The 17,163-nt window shown below is 34.4% G+C and overlaps 1 protein-coding gene across 26 annotated transcripts in view; it reads left to right on the top strand.

The window, feature by feature from the left end:
• The window catches only part of FOXP2 (forkhead box P2), a 536,717-nt gene that overhangs the window by 50,353 nt on the left and 469,201 nt on the right, over positions 1-17,163 (top strand). For 14 of the 26 annotated variants that reach the window (XM_055084875.1, XM_055084873.1, XM_055084878.1 and 11 more), the window contains one exon: positions 14,998-15,142. The exons of 11 other annotated variants lie outside the window; for them this stretch is intronic. The gene's annotated coding sequence lies outside the window, so the exon portion shown is untranslated. Of the gene's footprint in view, positions 1-14,981; positions 15,143-17,163 lie in introns of all 26 variants that reach the window. One more of the 26 variants, XM_055084880.1, reaches the window with a different exon arrangement.

The following is a 17,163-nucleotide window of genomic DNA, read 5'->3' as shown; positions in this document are numbered from 1 at the left end:
TATATATATATATACACATACATATATATGTATATATATAAAATGAAACTACAATAGAAAGTTTACTCCTTTAGATTATGGTGTGTGATTATTTCATGTTCATTTTCCTGATACTTTTTGTCCTTTTATATGTCAGGTATACTGAAATTCTACAAATTGCTGGAGTCCCCAACTCACTAGTATTTCAGTAACTGAGCAAATACTCTCTGACAATAATACCTTAGGCAAAATAATCATTATTTGGCATTGCCGTTGTATTACAGTATTTTTAAGTATTTCTCCTCTTTTTTTTACTACATCCTTTCTTACAAAAGCATTTGGGTTTTGTTGACTTTGTAATCTTCAAATAACAGATAAAGTAACTGAGGCCTAAGAACATTAAATCGAGCTTGTTTGACAACTTTATGTATGAAGAGCTCCAAAACATATAATCCTGCACACTTCTATTGTGCTCTTCTGTGACATGGAAATAGTATAAAGTTAGTTCCCAACAATTCTTAGTTTTCTAGAGCTCAGCTGACAATGAGCTCAGCTTTATTATTTTTATAAAAATTATTTTATATTTACATAATTGCAATCTAAGTAGAGGTGACGCTAATAGACAGAGAGGAATATCTGCCCAGAAAAATCTTTTCTGTCAATTGAGGTGAACTATTTGCCCTTGGCTTAAATCTTTAGGATGCCTCACAATCCAGTTTCTTAATTTCCACATAGTGAGTAGTGAGGGCCTAGTGAGACTGATTTATTATGGGACACAGAAAAATTGCCAGAGTATTTTCTTTTTGGTAAACTGTATTAAAATTCTGTAATTTAACCTACAGTAAAGCAGTCCATCCTTTTATGCCTGCAGCCCATTACATCCTGACTAGAGATTGCCATGCCACTGGCAGGTAACTAAGCTGCCCCACTTAACCTTTTTTATTTAGCTACTACTTCTGTGGTCATGCCTCCTGATTTTATTCATGCCTTACACACATAGAAAGTTATGGTATTTGGAGAGCGCCTTGGGTTAACTTGTGGCCAGGGGTGATTGGCCTGAGGGCTCTGGCTGCCCCAGGTTCCTCTTGCCACCCTGAGGGCAGAAGGGATCAGCATCTTGGCATCCCTGTAACATATTTGTGACATATCAGGTGCTTTAGCATTCTTTTCTATGACATGCACTGGTGTGTTTTCCCCATGTGTACTTAGTTTCCACGCCACGTTGTTTAAGATTTTTTACAAAAATAGTTACACTGAAACCTGGATTCTCTGGAGGACAGATAACATTATAATTTCTGAAACGGATTTGAATCTTGCTCTTCACAATTTCCATGGACAGTTTATTATTCTGGGTGGGGAGCGTGTCTTATGTGGCCCAATAAATCATTCTTCTTTCCCATCTATGTTCTGAATTAAATGAGAAATAAAAGAGAGGCCCGTGTTTCCCAGTAAGATTACCCTTCCTTCCCTGGAAAGAGGTGGAAGACCAGGAGACGGAGAGAAGACCAAGAACTTGCAGGGGTTATGTGAGTAAGCTCTCTACAAACTCTCAAGAAATATCATGAGTGGGGAAGAAAATCACCAGTACCATTAAGTGATTGGCCATCATTAATTGTGGAGAGTTATGAAAAGTAAAACGCTTTACATACCAGTAGAGAAAATAGAGCCTTATAAGGGGCTCTTACTAGAGCCTCTCTTATATCCTGAAAGAGTACTCCAAACTGAAGTTTTTCCAGCTAATGACTTAGGAAATGTATCAGTATTTTATAAAATCATAAAAAAATCAGATTCTTCTTCTATTTTTGGTTGACAGTTTAAGCTTAGAAAGCACAGATATTCCAGACACAGTATTGTTTATAGGTAAATATCAGTTTTCTTACTATTATAAATTCCAAAGAATCACTAGAACTTAAAAAGTGTATAAGCTATGAATTTTAAATGAGGGGGTGGATTAAAATTTCAAGCATCCAGGAACATTTAGAATAATTTCCAGAAGATCCATTTCAAGTAGAATAGTCTGGAAAAGTAAGAGCTTAACTTATAGATGGTATTATACCATTTATGTTAACCTAAAAAAATCTCTTCAAAAGGAATTGGATGGCATTTGCTATATTAGTTCCACCTTAACTCAAGGCTCTCCGTCTATCTTCTGCCATATGGTCAGGTCTCAGCAAATGGTGTTTCCCTCTTTTCCTTTCTCCATGTTGGTTTGTAAATCATTTATAGGCTGAACTACTAGGCAAGTATTGCTGTTAATGAAAGATAAAATTAAATGTAACTGTTATGTATCCTTGAGAAAGCATGCTGAAAGAAAAATTAAAATATTATTATTTTTTGAAAGCCCACTTTCAACTTAGAGAAATTAAGCTGTGTCCCACAATACCCCAAAAATGATTGACAATCTTTTTACCATTTGAAAATATACTTTCTAGTACTACTTTAAAAGGCATAATTTATCAGAGTAATATTATAAAGCACTGTGATTAGATTCTCTTGAGATTTAGTTTTCTTTCATAGTTTGCCCTTGCTCCTAAAAATGAAGTGATGTAGTGTATTGGTCAGGACAGGTTAGGTATGTCTCCTGGCCTCTGCACAAAACCATATGACACTAAAAAGATAACTGTGGTTGCACCTGGAGAAGAGAAACAGTAACTATATTCAATATACAAAGGCTGTCAAAATGAAATACAGTACCTTTAGCATTTTATAGTTTGCAAAGCCCTATCATATATATTAACTTTGTTGATTCCCCATAACAACCCTATCTTATATGTGTGTGTGTGTGTATATATGTACATATATATGTGTATATATATGTACATATATATGTGTGTGTGTGTATATATATATATATATATATATGTATGTATGTAAAGCTCAGAGGTTAAATGACTTGCAAGAATAAACTAACAAGTGGCTGGTTTGTGAGACAGATCCAAATCCTCAGATATTATGTCCAGTGCCATTCCCTCTATACTTTTCCACCTAAGAAGCAGATGTCATTTATGTAAATTCCAAGTATTCAGTCAGGGACAATGAGAAGTTTCAAATAGCTAGATTTTGCTGGATTTAAGGTGCCTTGTAAGTGCTAAGACTTTTCAACTGTATAACTGGCTACCACAAAAAGCAACGATGATTAGAAATGGTTAGGCAGAGGCTAGATGGCCATCTGTCGAGCTTGCTGTTGGACTGGATGACCTTTAATATCCTTTCCAATTCGGAGATTCCATGACTCTATGGTGATAATGATGCTGTTTCAGCGTGTTGCCAAGTAACATGTCTGTTGTTTTTTCTGCCTGCCACACACAGCAGTGGCAATAAATATCATTTTCCTTATATGCCATGACAAATTTATATCATAGTGTCCTATTAGCAGTTAGCATTCCCAAAGTTTCTTACCTTTATAATGTTCAAATCTATTCTAAAAATGCTGCCAAAATTTCATTTTAAAAGGTGTGAAAATAAAATTCCTTTGATGGATGACATACCCTAAAGCAATATCCCTGATTCCTTCCCCTCTCTTTTCCTTTCAAGCTTCATCATTCACACCCTCCTCAATCTACCATTGCCTGTACTGATTAATAAAGTGACTCATTCATTCATCCACTCATTCTGTAGACATTCATTGAATCTATGAGCAGAGCACTCTTTGTAGTTAAGAAAATACAAGATTTAGAATCTTACTAGCTATCAGGGTGGTAAAGCAGAGGAATCACTTCATGTCAATTCAACATGTATTTATCAGGCAACAAACAGTAAGGTTACATAGTATCTGAATCAGATCCACCACCAAAAATGAATGAGTTGGTTTCTGAATCCAGATAAGTTGACTAACTCTAGGAGGTACAAGGTTTACTTTATCTTACTCTTTGGCTATAAAGCAAATGAAACTTACCAGTCTACAGAAGCTATCCAGTGTCAGACATAAACACATACAAAGGCAGAAACACGTACACATAAAGAATGATCTTTTGCAACTATAAAATACTTTATTCTTAGCTCAAGAAAGCTCAAGTCCCTTGTTGAAGGTTTTGAATGCTTTCATTGACTTTTGCTGAACTCTTATATCTACAGCCAACTTATGTTTGCAATTGATGAATGAATGAGTTTAGTTCTAGTATGAATGTTGGTTAATATTTTGCTTACATTAAGGGGAAAGATATGAGTGAAATAACAAAGTTGTATATTGAAACTTAATAATATAATAATAATAATGAGATGAACTTAATAATTCATCATTTGTGTGAGTAACTCCTTTGCTGAACCAGAGTATAGTTTTTGAATATTGGGAGAACATTTCCTCAGTTTTTTTGTGCTATTCACATAAAAGATGCGGGCCTGTCACTTGGGTATTCACCTGGGCCTAATCATAGGAAAACTCACAACATGGCAACTGGCTTCCATCAGACTGAGCACGTGAGAGTGAAAAGACAGAAGTCAGAGTTATTTTGAAACCTAATCATAGAAATGAGATGCCATATTCTGCTCATCAGAAGCAAGGCACTAGATCCAGCCCACACTCCAGGAGAGGGGATTGCATGGGACAGAGGTAGCAGAGGTTGGGATCATTGGGAATCTTTGAGGCTGCTCTCACACTATAAATCCTACTAGACTGCTTTCCTTATGGTATCTACGACATATAACCAAGCCAAAAAATCTGAAAGTCATTTTCAATTTTCCCTCTCTTAGTCAGTCACGAAGTGAAATGGACACTAATATAAATGTCTATCAAATATGTCCTCTTTGCTTCATCTCCTTTGGTATGGTCCTCCTTCAGATTTTCATCCTTCTTATTTGGATTACTACTTTTTATTCATTCTTATGCCTATAGTTCCTTCAGTTCCTCTTTCTGTGCAAAATATTTGACACCAACTGTTCCCCAGTTCCACCTTCTATCCCAGGCTTTTATACAGCTTGTGGGGCTACATCATTGAATTCCTAGTGCTGAACACAGCATCTGGACATGGTGTACGTACAGATGTTTTTGACTGAATGATTAGGCGTTAGAGGCAGAATGGGAGTCAGTATTAAAAACTCCTTAAATATCCCAAGGCCAATGAATCCTCCTTATTTTATCCTAGAATATTGGCTGTTTCTTCCATTGGGAAAAGTGTTGAATCCATCTTTTTTCCTAATCACACATAGCTTCTTCTTGTCTTTTTTCCCCCGAGTCCTCATCTTTAACCTGTGATTTTTTGAAAAGTGATCTTGACTTCTTTCTCCTTGGAACACCTTCATCATCTGACATATTATCATAAATACACAATTGCCAAATGTATAGATGTGTGATTCTTAGCATAAGCTTTTTTATACAAAGTAATAAAAAAAGCTATTATATAATTTCACTGTGAAAACCAACTGAAATGTCCTTCTGAAAGGTGCAAATCATACTTTCTTTACAAAAAAGTGCTTTCTAGCACACATCTGCTATTTGCTGAGGTTATAAGTAATATCAGCAGCAGTAGCCGTTTAACTACCACCAAGAATTTCTTTTATTATTAATTCCCACTATGCTTCAAGTATTTTTTATCTATGTAACAAATTGCATTCATTAAAGTAATAAAATAATAGTTTCCACCTTTGTCAATCAAATAAAAATAAATGTCAACTGGAGCTTCTTAAGTTAACAAGCGAGACTTGACTTATCTGCTTTATATGTGTTAAAAATAAAAATAAATTAAAAATAAAATATAGCAGAATAATGGATAAAATTTGACTTAATTTTCAGTACCCTTATCTTGAGTGAAAAAAATAATTTCCGTTTAAATTTTTGAAATGCTAAGGATGTGGTAAACATATCATAGTGCAACATAGTGCAAGCAACTCTGGTTTGAAGACTCTTGGTGTGTACTCTATAAATATAGTAATCAGTAGCATTTTAAAATTAGAAAAATTGAGAGATTATTGGAGTACCATTTAATGTGCAGTGAGATTTTCTAGCAGGTGCTAATTTAAAAAAATTTAAACTGTAAAAAGATTGAGTAGATATTTCAAGTTTATTCTCCACTGATAAGCTTTAAATTGTCAATTTGGCTTGTTCAACTTTAATTTAATTATTAAAACAGGTAATACATAATACCTCATAGCTTACTGTGTCTCAGTTACTTTAAGGGTGTGAAGAGATAGTTATGTTTTTAACCCCCAACTAAGCAAGGTGGGACCTGTGACAGATGGCCCTTCGTTTGTTCCAATGTGCCATATAATTGGTATTGGTTTTTATGTGTATGTAGTTATGAAAAAGTTTGAGAAGCAATACTTTAAGTATCCATTTTCCCTTTTCAAGAATCAGTCACACCAACCAGTTTCTTAGTGTTCTTCTAGAAATAGTGATGTATATATAAACATATATGTATCTCTATATGTCACTTTTTCACAGATGGTTATATAAACATACACACTTTGATGTATCCTGCTTTTTTCACTTAACAGTGTACCTTGGAAATTGTTCTGTCAGGACATCAGTAAGTATAGTGCTGCTCTGTTGTTTTTTTTCTGCTGCATAATGTTGCTTATTAAATAGATATATTACCTTTATTTACAAGTGGTACATTTTTAAGAAGCTTTGTTAATTCTTCTTAAGATAGGTGTATATTCTTTATATGATATCTACTTCAGCAAGAACAGCTTTTCAAACTTCTTAAAATTGCAGTGGTTTATGTCACTCATGGTCACTTTCACTGTTGAGGTTTTCCTAGCTATCAATTTTCTCTCCTTGGCTGGACTATTGTGTTTCTAGCTGGGTTTTTTTATTGTACAAGCAGAATGTTTTTGATCAGATTGTATTTACAGGACAGCCTGGAACTGCAGTATTCTGTCAAGTATATCACACACATTTAAAATATTGTCTAAATATTTATTCACATGATGGATTACTGTGGCTCACAAAAGGCAGTTACGACCTATTGAGTAAATAATTTTAGTTTTTTAAACATTTAGAAAGGCTTTGAAAGGGTCATAATGATGTCTCATCTCAGTTGTGAGAAACAGCCACTGAATACCCTTGCTTTTTTCTTTAAATGGTATTTTAATTCTTTAGTGTTTAAGCAACAAGACAAAGGAAAAAAAAAAAAAGAAAAAATTGAAACAAATTGTCTGCAGATATGGTCTTTCTTTCTTCCTTCCCATGATACTATCTCTACGTTATGAAAAAACAGACAAACAAAATCAAGTCAAACAAACAAAAGAATATTGCCGCAGAGTTTAAAGTTTCTTGGAGGCTAAAACTAAATTCCAAAGATGTACAATGGAAATTGCAAAAACATTTAAAATAAGTGGATGTATTTCACTCAAATTTGAAAAGTTAATTTTTATAATGAACTGTGGTTTGATTGAAATTTGTTTTTTGTGAAACTTCTGTTTAAAAAATAGTTTATTTCTAAGTCAGCTTGAAAATTGTACACTTCATGCTGCTTCTGTTCTTTCAGAAAGGAGACAAGGTTTTTGTTCTTAATAATTAATTTAAACTTATGTACGTGTGTGTGATTTTCTTTTTTCAATCATGTGGCACCAGGTTCTTTTATTTATAATTCAGAGGTTGCTTGAACTTTACAAACCTTTTGCATTTATTTGAGATTAATTTGTTATTTCTAAAGAAAGTGAGGAAAATTGTTTGTTTTTTGCATTCGATATTAAGTTTATCTAGACATTGTAGGTTTGTGATTGTAACATCTTTTGACAAGCAAATTAGACCATAGAAAGAGCATCCAACTTGGAGCTTGGGGCATATGGTGCTACCTTCTGCAAATATAACTCAAAAACAAGTCATTCTGTTCAGTAAGGGGTCATGTTCAGACTCGGGTTCTTTACCTTGGTGTGCAAGGGAAAAAGTAGACTCTTAAAGAAAATTGTAATCTCAGAATGTCAGAAAAATGTACCTCTCTAAATTGAAGCTCAAAGTAAGAGAGATTAAGATACCCATGCCTACAATTTCATTATTTTTAAGATCTAAAATTACAACTTGAATGTAAAAATAGTTAAGGAAAACAATTACGGTGGTAGAAATCCAACAGAGTAGTTATTTAGGTTATTATTACAGTAACTAGAATTATTAATCCTGTGAAAATTTTGCTCTAAAATAATACTGTGATTAAAATTCAGTACCTGGCATCTCACAGTATGTCAGCATGGTGAAAAGAACTGTTCTGAAATGATCAATTGAACACATTACTTTTGCATGTCAACATTTCTATCTTCCTTATCTAGGACTGATAGGTAAAATAGCCCAATATATACACATCTTGGGATTTCAATGTATGGTTAAAGATGAGGGAAGGCCTATTGATCAGTGTTTAATTCATATTGTCATTTTGAGCACACGCTTCTACAGATGGTGGAGTTTTGACTGCCCATCATAGCTCCAATACCTTTGAGACAGCTGTTGCAGATAAACCTCTTTTACATGCTTTAGGTCAAGAGTAGTCAAACCCGTTACAGCACCTGCTTTTGCATATGTAAATCTGTTGTTTTGTCATTGTGTTAAACAAGAAGAGGTAACAGTCTCTTGTGGTTGCAAATAAGTCTGGAACATTGCCTACATGAAATGAAATCCAGCAAAAAGACAACTGTGATTTCTGCTGTGTAGTCATGGGAGGTTTCTTCTGTTTGGGGCTTTGTTTCTGGAAGACTGCCCGTAATTCGGAGGGAGGGTAGAGAGGCAAGTTTATGTTTGGAGGCAAGAACAGGGAAGGTGTTTGCTGTCATTGACTGTGGGGGTTGTTGTGAAGTTTGACATGCCCAGAAGCTACCGAATGCCACGTGGGCCCCCCCCCCGCCCCCCGCTGCATACCTCGGTTTTCATCATCTGGTGAGCCCGCAGCAGGATTTCCAGGCACTGGAGTCGACAACATGTCTACTTTGGTTTGGAGCTGATTGATCCACGGAACAGAACTTGCTTGTGGGATCTTCCCTTGCTATAGAACGACATAAATGATTGAAATGCTTTCTTTAGGAAAAACAAAATTATCATTTGTTTATGGACCTTAACTGCTATGGGAAATAAATTGTCAAACAGTAATGCAAGTAGAGTTTGCTGGAAACTTTCACTAATGTTTGTGAATTATTGTCTTGTTCAACTTTGACATAAATAAAAGTGGGAAAACACAGGGAGGAAGAGAGGGTGAAAGGAAATTCTTATTTACTGTATCTCTTTAAAAGGTGAGCAGCATGTAATAAAAATGGCACCTCAAGATTTGCGAAATGACTGAAGATTTTACTGTGTTGCCATAGATTGCTGTGGGCCAGAAAAAGGAAATACTAGAATTGATGAACAAATGTTGCATGCTGTCATTTTATATTACATATTTTACTGTGAAGTTGTTCCTAATTTTCCTTTTTGAAAAAATAGTGCAGAATGCGTATACCATAGAAAGTAATGTTATAAATTTGTTAATTGTGTTAATTATGTTGAAGTTTGTTTATTCTGACATGGATTTACGATAAACAGGTATAAAAAATATAATTTTCTAGCTTTGGGAGAAAAATTAAAAATTCTTCCCCGACCTTTTAACCTTGTCAAATGATTTCCCTGCTCTTGACACAGTGCATTATATTTGCAAAGGTTGGAAGTTAACTCTTCAAGGTACCAGACATCATTTTTATTGGGATATTAATTCTCAGAGGTGCTAATCTCATCAAGATTTGTGGGCATTTTCTTTCATAGGCCATTCTGATTTGTAGCTCTTTCTTTTCACAGCAGTATTAAATACCAAACCTTCTCTGATATGGAAGTTCATTAGAGATATGTCTTTGATGGCAGCCCTTTCCTGGCTTCAGTTTCAAATACCTTGATGTAAAGCTTAAGAAGCCATTGTGTTGTAAGCCCTCCTTGATGTGCCTTATTTAGATCTGCATAGTAAATCAAGGAAAGTAAATAACAAGGCAGCAGATGGAAGCATGGAGATAAGGCCAGTGAACAATTGTATTTGTATTTTGTTATGATGTTGACAGGAGCTAAAATTCACTAATCTAGTTCAACTGATCTGCATTTCAAAGAAATCTCATTTAGCAGCAACTTGAAGGTTTGTAGGATAAAGTTCTTTTATTGCAGCTTTTATTGCATTCTTTGCTAATTTATCTGGTCAAGATTTAGCCTTGCTTACTTAAAGCTGCAAGCATGTTACAAGGAGTCTTAAATACTATGAAAGCATTAATGTCTAGACTATGAACTGAAGGTAATTACATATCCAGCCCTGAATAGGGTACATTTAGAAAATACTGTTGTCCAAACTCAATTGTCAGGGCAATATAGATAAGGTAGTTTTTTTTCCCCTGTCTCCTGCTCGTTTGTTCTGAGATTTTTTCCACTTCATAAGTAAGCTAATATACAATCAACTACTCAGAAATTGTGTACAGAATGAGTCGATCTCCTTTAAATGTGAACCTATTGATGCTGATACTGGTTGTGCCCTTTTGAGAATGGATGATTATTAGTGTTGGAAGTCTGATATCCTCATCTGACTCTGCAGTTATAAACATGTATAATACATAAGTGAAATACGTTTAATGTGAAATTTAAAGTGTTGTAATAAGCATACTCTGAGGTAACACATACACAAATATTGGTATTTTCTAATTTTGATTATAGTATATGTTATTTAACGGAAATTATTTTCAAATATAGTTAGAGAAATTAAATATTATATGTGTATATTTACCTATCAATTAAATTTTGGGTAAATTTGGCTTGCATTGGTTTCAAAAGGAAAGTGAGCTCAATTTCCATCTCTGCCACTCACACCCTCTGAGATCTTGGATAAATTACTCTCTTCTATAAATCTCTCCTGTAAATTGTGGAGGGTAAGCCAGAGGCACACAAAATTTTCCCTGTTAGAAGATCCAGTAAATAAATAAATATTTTGGTATATATTTAAGAAAACTTGAGTGTTCTTGAGTAAAGAGAAGGTTTGAGATAAAATTCCGAAGATATATAAACCATGATTAATTTGAAGAAGGGTCAGAACCAGAATATTCAAGTGAAGATGTTTAAGAGGCAGTAGAGGATAAAGAGCTGAGCCAAAGAGAAGGTGGAAAATTGCATTCATAGGATGTTTTGGCAATACAATTAAATAGCAAGCTTTTCTCAAAATGTAAATGGATTGTATAACAAAAGACTTTGTATTGTGTTGGTTGCTCAGAACTCAGACCACACTTTCCTTAAGAAGCCATGTTATATACACATGGCTTTTAAGTCAAAGGCTAGCCCTTCAATTTAACCTTGAGGTCAAAAAGGAGTGCTTTATGTCCTTAGCTTGCAAATACTATTATATTTATTATTTTTTTAAATATGAAATTTGTTACTAAATCTTAAAAATTGGATTTGTCTCTGTGTCTCTCTTTGTTTCTGTTTCTCTCTCTCTCTCTCTCTCTCTCTCTCTCTCTCTCTCTCACACACACACACACACACACACACACACACACACACACAGCTTTTCTAACTTCTTGAAAACTCACATTTGGCAGGGCTAAGACTGCATTCCTATGGAGCAAATGTAGGAGCATATGCAGTAATCTGATGGGGGTTAAAAAACACCTCTTTAGAGACTTTGCCACAGTACCCTACTACTTTCTTTTATCTTGCACCTAGCTGCTTTACACTTTTATCTTTGGGTATTTTATTTTGTGATCCTCATGATATATTTGACGTTTATCATATTATTCTTTCTAGTAATATTTGCCTTGAAACCTATCCACTACATGCAACAATTTTTATAAGTGAAACATGCTTGGATTACAAATGAGATACCAGGAACAGGTTGCCTCTCACTCTAGTGGGTTTGGATTTCCCCCCCTTGTCATCTGTTGCCTGTGAATTCTTGCAGGACTTCACTTTCTCCTTAACTGTTGGTTGCTTCCTTGGTCTCGGAGTTAAGACTGGAGGAAGTGGGGACAGATAGGAGATTGTATATTCAGTAGGAACTTTAGATCTGCAGATCAGGAGAGAGGTGTGGACTGGAAATACACACCTGGGAATCATTTGCAATAAGTTGTGGTTATTGCAAGAACTGGAGCGCAGATTAGGAAAAGAAGAGGACTAGAATGAAGTCTTGAGAAAACTGACATTGAGGAAATACATGTAAGAATAGGAACTATTAGACACTGAAAAAAGGAGGTCTCAGAGGTAGGAGGGGAATCAAGAAAGAGGGGTGTCATGTAGGCCAAAGGTAGAGTTTTATGAAGGAAAGAATGAAAAATAAGCTAAATGAATTAGGAAAGTTAAGCAAACCAAGAATTAAGAAGTCACATTTGGATTGGTCAGCTAGGAGACAATTCCTTTGTTGATGATGAAATGTTTAGCTTCAAGGATGTGAGGATTTAATAAACCCTTGACCTTCTCTGTGAATGTACTGATGTTAAAAGAATGGAATGTTGTTCATCCCAATCCCAATAAAATAGTTTTGTCATGTAACAGCATCATAGAAAACAAGAAAAATAATAACTTGTTGATAAAAAGAAATAATCATATAAATGAATTATAATAAATTAATGATACTTTGGAGGAATAAAGTTGCCATCTAAACTGACACTTTTGAGAAGAAAAGTGGTAGCTGTTAATAATTGCAGTAAGTACGAACCCCATCTATCCCAGGCAATGCAGGATGAATATTCATCCTGATTATATAGTTCACAGTTTTTTGAGTGCTAGCTCTGTACCAGACACTGAGACGTGTTCTTTACCAGTTTATTTGATTTAATGAGTAAGGGTTTCAGTTGCCAACACTAACAATTATTTCTTTGTATATACTGAATTCACTGACAAAAATGTGATACATAATTTTGATGTCTTTACTGACCTTAGCTCTAATTTTTTTTAAAAAAAGCTGGTACCCACTATATACCAAACTGTGTCCTAGGGAATAGGGAGATGAAGATGATTAACGCATAGTTCCCATTGTTAACAGTCTAGCAGTGGAGTTGAGAGAATCTGGGAACACATTTCAGTGTAAAGCATCATGATGATAGTGTAGTTTCTGAAGACCCTGACTAGTATTTTAGTACATTATGTTCTGTATTTTTTTTAAGCTTAAGATTATAGTGTATTTGAACATGGCAAGGTAGAGTTTGCTTTTTGTAAAAAGTTTTACAAATGGAATAGACAAGGTATAGCTAATTGTACATATAAGTGCGTTTTTCTCTATCACAGAATGTATATTCTATGTATATGTATATATGTGTGTGTGATACATGGGGGGAGGGAGAGAGAGAGAGAGAGCGATCAGTTCTTTATCACAAAGGGATGCATTTCCATATCTATAATGTAATTTTAGCCGCACTTAAACGGAATATTCTGTGAAGGGTCTGGCATATTTCTCTGACACATCTGGTAGATATGTATGGCATTAATTAGCATAGGTATTGCTATAAATGACATGTCAGTCCAGGACAACAAAACGTATTTGTTACTGATGTCAATCATTCACCCTTTGTCAGTTCAAAAGGCTTCCCTAAAGGAATGTGCATTGATCTGCACTGATCCAAAATATAGCAAAATCATTTCTGTGTTCTTGAAACTAAGGTAGAACTACCTATGTTTGAAAAGCCATATGGAAATATTCATATAGAATGCATGTTGATAAGTTTTAGTAGTAAGACTATTAAGTTAGGCCAAGATTAGTTGGATCTTTCTAAAAGAAAACATACCAGTTTTCTGTAATCCTAAAATCTAGTCTTGAGTGAGTTTTCTCCTTCAATAGCTTTAATTTTTGATAGTCAAATTTCTGTTTGTTTCACTTTGAAATAATTTTGAGGTGTTCCAGGTAAATGCTTACAAGTACCCCTGACTCTGATTAAAATCAGAAGGGGCTCACATAAGTATCAGTTTGTGACCAGATGGATGGCTTAAAGAGACATTCTTCTGCCCACATACATTTTGGTTTTTGTATTTAGCTATTCCGATACAGCTATTAATTGGCTTCATTTGTTTACTATATTGGCACTATAGTTTTTATTTTTTTGGAATAGTAATCACAAGTGTAATAGTTTTAAATTTCTGAATGAAAACTGGCTTTAAAGTGCTAGCAGACACATTTCCCCCATCTGTATTTTATTTCCAAATTTCTCTAAATGTTCCCCCTACATTCTAATTTATTATTTAATGGAAAGCAATATGAATGACTTAAAGATAAGGCAAGAGAGTGTGATCCAGGGTATGGCACAAGTTGAAGACATTTATCTTAATATTTTATTTTAATGAGGCAGAAAATATCCGTTATTAGAAAACTACAATTTGATGAAGTTTTTAGAATACAATTAACTCTTTTAAAATTATGAATGTTCATACCACCAAAGATCAAATAATCATATATTATGTTTCTATGTTCTTGTGAAGGTAGGATGTATTACATTTTTACATTGTATAGATTTCTTAGAGAGTTAACATCAAACCATATTAAAAAATGTACTCATGTTACATGCTTTAATTTTACTAACATGCTCTGTTTGAATAGCAGTTCCCAACCTTTGTACCATCTTCAAAATTCTTACTCTAGATTTCTTGCCCTGCCTACAGACCCGTTGCTATCTGTTTCTGGTCTGTCTCATGCTCTTGAAATCATCTTTTTTATTATTCCATTAAAATTTTTTAAAATGGATTTCCCTTTACACTTTTCTAATCATCCTGTAATTCTTTAGCCCTAAGACATTAAAATGAATGAGTAAAAATATTTGATACCTAATCATCTCTGCCAGTCCATTCAAACTCATGGATTTGCAAAATTATGTTAAAGTCTTTTAAAAATACATTTGAGTAGGCTTTTGTAGTCATTTGGATTTTGAATATTAATTTTCTCTTGCTGTGCTGCTTAGCCATAAAAATGAAAAAGAAGATAGATGTGGGTTTCTTTTAGTGGTGTTAATTTAAACTACTTGATTTATTTATTGTAATATGCAACAATGGCAATTCCTATTTTCTCTGTTCACCTCAGATCCAAGAGAAAATAATGAGAAACCGCCACCCCCCAGCACAGTGAGAAAAAAGTTTGATGCATTTTGTAATAATTGATTAAAAGTATAATTTCCCCCTAGATCAAACAAATAATAGAAGTCTGTTGAAGCTTTGTCCTGACCTATTCTGGAAGTAGAAGAATACCCTGGAGAAAGGAGCATTGTAAGCACAAAGAATAAAACTCCTCAATCCTGGGAGAGAGAATTAAAGTCTAACCCTCCATATGTAAGTCATCTGCACTCTATATTTTCCATCTCTCAGTTTTTGTGGCTATTCAGGTGTTAGTAATAGAAAACTATGCGATGACAATATTCTTTGGATTTTTTTCTCTACAATATATACGGGTGTTTTGGTAGGTAACTTAAATTTCTATTTGTGTTAACATTTTCTAGCTAATAACATAGGGTGATGCCGTACAATAATAACATTTAATGCAAAATGGATTAGTTTTAATTTTACCTTCTGGCAGAGAACTGTTAAGAATTTTGAGAGTATTCTGATGAAAAGAAGGTAACTTCCTTTGATTTAATATGTGCAATTGTGCCATCATAATCCCTTTATGCCCTAAACTTTGATTCTCTTTTTCTTTTATATTTCTTCATATCTGAGAATAAGACTGTCTTAACATATCTATTTAAATACACCTTCCAGTAAGAGAGACGTTAAGTCCTTTTTTCACTTTGCATGGTGAAAATAATTAGACTGAATTTGTATCCATAATCTACTATAAAATATCTATAAATTCTGTCAGCTCAGTGTATTGGAAAGACTGATTTCCTATTTTGTCCAGAAGAACTTAAAAGATGTCTGTTAATGATTTTATAGAAACATAGAATTCAATTGCTGTTCAGAAATTGGTAGAAAGAATGATGACTAAAGGCAATGCTTGTTTTAGGAAAATTATTTGGGAAGAAATTTCTTATCATCACTACCTTTATCTGGAAAGTTACCTCGTGCATCATCCTTGCGATAAGGCACTCGATATGTGATGTAATGGCTTGACTGCCAGAAATTTGACTTTTGCTTATAATTGATAACACTTTTCATTCATCAGTGAAAGAACTCAGTGATAGAGTATTGTTGTGATTTTAAAAGGTCCAAATTATGCAATAGAAAATGAATGCTTATTAGAGTTGAATAAAACCAAATCATACATTCTCCCAATTATCTCCAAAACTGAAATATGAACCTTTACAGGTTTTGAATGTGATATTCTTAATCACATAGTATCTGACAAAGCTGTCAAAGTAGTCTACAGTGAGAATTCTTCAAAATTACTAGGCTCATGTTTAATCTTGTTGGTTGGAACATCTGATAGAGCCAGGAAACACTGTGGCCATTCCTGACAATCTATAATTGTGAGTTAGGAATCTTGAATTTAGCAGAAACTATGCATAAAAAAGAAACTTTTTTGGTTTTAGAGGTTCAGTTCAAAATTTTTCCATCATTGAACTAGAATAGACAACTTGGAGAAAGACTACAGACATTAGTATTGCTTTCATGACATGAAACAGTTGCTTTTCACGTAAAACCTTAATTTTTATTATTGAAAAGTATGATGAAACCTTAAAGAGTTATTTAAATTTGATAGGTCAGTAGTGAACTCTCATTTACTGGTTTGAGTTTGATGACAAATTGGAAAATAATGTCATTCACAGAAAAAATTTTCTCATCTTCTGCTCTACAGCAACGAAATTGGATAAAGTATAGCAACAATAACATGGTCGAATCTCCTAAGCATAATGTTGATAAAAAACACCTAGACCCAAAAGAATAATACTGTAGGATTTATTTTATATGAAGTTCCAAAACTAGACTTTAGTGTTTAGGGATGCAAGAAGTGATTACAACAAAACTAAAGATAATGGTTAAGTTGTATATAGGTGGTAGAAATTGGGGTGGAGGTTCCAGGAGCTTCTGGTGTATCAGCAACATTTTGTTTATTCACTAGGCTGGTGGTTGCATGGATATTTGCTTTATGAAAAACTATCAATGAGAAATTACGTGGTTCTCTACTAAGATCAGGAGCAAAGTAGAATGTCCCCTCTTAACAATCCTATTCAGTATCATACTGGAAGTCCTAGCCAAGGTAGTAAGATAAGAAAGGGAGGGCTTCCCTGGTGGCACAGTGGTTGAGAGTCCGCCTGCCGATGCAGGGGATACGGGTTCGTGCCCCGGTCCGGGAAGATCCCACATGCCGCGGAGCGGCTGGGCCCGTGAGCCATGGCCGCTGAGCCTGCGCGTCC

This window comes from Physeter macrocephalus, chromosome 5 (assembly GCF_002837175.3).
Source record: "Physeter macrocephalus isolate SW-GA chromosome 5, ASM283717v5, whole genome shotgun sequence".
Lineage (NCBI taxonomy): Eukaryota > Metazoa > Chordata > Mammalia > Artiodactyla > Physeteridae > Physeter > Physeter macrocephalus.
Note: the sequence above shows the minus strand (reverse complement) of the source record. Positions and strands in the feature narration are given on the sequence as shown.